The following is a 2853-nucleotide window of genomic DNA, read 5'->3' on the forward strand; positions in this document are numbered from 1 at the left end:
TGTAGGGCATCCAATATCTTTTGAATGACTTGGGATGTGAAGTGTGTTCCGTTGTCAGATTCCATCCACTGGGGAGTCTGAAGCGGGGAATGATCTCCTTGACAAATTTGAGGGCCACCGTTTTGGCAGTGTTGTTAGGACATGGGAAGGCTTCAGGCCATCCGCTGAATCGATCCACCAAGACGAGGAGGTATTTGAATCCTTGGGTCCGGGGGAACTGAGTAAAGTCTATTTGCCAAACCAGTCCCGGGCCTGGGGTAGGTTCCAGAGTGGCTGGTGGCACTGACACTCCCAGTCGAGGGTTATTCTTTTGGCAGACTAGACATTCAGCCTGTACCCGGGATGCTATGAGTCTAAGTCCAGAGGTTAGAAAATATTTACTCATAAGCTGGGTAAGAGCCTCCCTGCCAGCGTGGGTGGTTTGATGCAACTGCTACAGCACCGGCTGGATCAGGCCCTTCAGTAGGAGGATTTTTCCTTCCGTGGAGTGGAGCCATCCCTCCTTTTCCTGGAGACCGAGCTTGTCGGCCAGTTTTCTTTCATCATGGGACTACTGAGGGGCTGCAAGCTCACCTACTGATGGGATGAGGGCATTCTCCAGTGTTGGTGGTCTCAGGGTGGCAGCGCGCTTGGCTTCCCTGTCTGCTCTGGCATTGCCCTTGGCCACATCTTGATCTTCCCTTTGATGAGCCTTACAGTGTACCACCGCCACTGCCGAGGGGAGTTGTACAGCTTCCAGGAGCCGGAGAATCTGGGGTCCACGCTTGACCGGAGAGCCTTGGGCTGTCAGCATTCCTCTCTGCTTCCACAGACCTGCATGAGCGTGTAGCACTCCAAAAGCATATCTGGAATCAGTAAAAACGTTAACTCTTTTCCCTTTTGACAGTTCAAGTGCACGGGTTAAGGCTACCAATTCAGCCAGCTGGGCTGATGTCCCGGAAGGCAAACCCTCGGCTTCCACGGTATCATGGAGGGTCACGACAGCATAACCCGCCCTCCTTTGCCCGTCTATAACAGCACTACTGCCGTCGGTGTACCACTCACAATCAGCATTCGGGAGCGGTTGATCTTTTAAATCCGGGCAGCTGGAGTATTGGGCATCCATTACATCCAAACAGTCGTGTTCCTGCTCCTCTGTCTCCGGTAGCAGGGTCGCTGGATTTAGGGAGGGACGGGTCTGTAGGGTAACTTCAGGATTTTCTAACAATTTAGCCTGATACCGAGCAACCCGAGCCTGTGTAAGCCAGAGACCGCCCTTAGTATCCAGCAGGACTTGGACCATGTGGGGAATATACACCTGCACAATTCCCTCCAGTGTCAGTTTCTCGGCTTCCCCAAGCACTAGGGCACTTGCTGCGACTGCCCGCAAGCATGCCGGCCACCCCTGGGCAACTTGATCCAGTTGTTTAGAGAAATATGCCACGGGACGTTTCCAGGTGTCTAATAACTGAGTAAGCACTCCCAGGGCCACCCCTTTTCGTTCATGTACGTACAGTTGAAATGGCTTAGTGAGGTCTGGCAGACCCAGGGCTGGGGCTTCCATCAGTTTCCTTTTTAAAACCTTAAATGCCTTGTCAGCTTCTGGGGACCAGTGAAAGGGGTCATGATCCACTCCCTTAACACATTCATACAAGGGTTTAGCCCACAGTCCAAACTCTGGGATCCATATTCTGCAGAAGCCTGCCATGCCCAGAAACACCCTGAGACATTTACGATTGCTTCGGATAGGTGTGACAAACTGGGACTGTTCTTACTGTGGTCTGTGAATGCTGACAGGGGAGTGTGGCTAGGACAGTCTGCATTGGGGGATGGGAGACTGACCGAGGGAGAATACCTGAGCATGTAACATGAGAACCCAGGAAGGAGTTAGAGGCCAAGTGACACCTTTGCCCGGGAAACTGAACAAAGGCTGGGAGAGGGTTCAGAGCTGGCTGGTGGAAGGGCTGGGAGGCAGATGGGGCTCTGACCTCCCAATGGGGCTGTGGTGCCCTGGGACCCCAAGATGGACCTAACTGGGGGGGTCCTGTTGTCTGTGCCTGCAAGACCTGTCTTGGACTGTGTCCCTGTCGTCTAAATAAACCTTCTGCTTTACTGGCTGGCTGAGAGTCATGGTGAATCGCAGGAAGCCGGGGGTGCAGGGCCCTGAGTCCCCCATACTCCGTGACAACTGGTGGTAGCGGAGGGATCTACTGCACCCCGTGGACGGCGCTTCCTGCAGTAAGTGACTGGGAAGCAATAAAATGAAGGGGGATCGACAGGGACCAGGTGGGCTGAAGAGTCAGAGAGAGATGGTTCAGGGGGTGATTAACCCCTGGGAGTGTGTGACCAGAGAGAAGGAGTGTTGCAGTAACAGGGTCCCCTGGGGGATCGCAGCGAGCGGTCCCGGGGCGGAGGAGTCTGCAGCTCAACCCTGGCAGAGAGGGGTGACCTGAAGAGGGGCTGGCACACTAGGGGTCCCCCGGGAACGGTGGAAAGCGGAGAGCACAGGCCGGCGAGTGGCCAGCAGGAGGATGGATGCTAAATGCCACAAGAGCGACCTGGTGGAGCTGTGCAGGCAGAGGGGGCTGCGCATTGGGAGGTCCACCAAAGAACAGCTCATTGCCCAGCTGGAGGAGAGGGATCGCTTGGATGAACCGAGCCCTGTTGCTGAGGGAAGCCGCCCGGTGGATGCAGCGTGGGCCCCGGGGCCTGACCTGGCTGGGAGGGGTCAGACTGCTGCCGACGACCTCCCGAGACCCTGCCTACCTATACCTAAGGGAAGGGGTTGGGGAAAGCCCAGCGAATACTGAGGGCACCCTGACCCCGGCAGTCAGCAGGGGATCATCCCGGCAGAGCTCCCCGTCCCGGGAGCGG

This window comes from Chrysemys picta, chromosome 4 (genome assembly GCF_011386835.1).
Source record: "Chrysemys picta bellii isolate R12L10 chromosome 4, ASM1138683v2, whole genome shotgun sequence".
NCBI classification, from domain to species: Eukaryota; Metazoa; Chordata; order Testudines; family Emydidae; genus Chrysemys; species Chrysemys picta.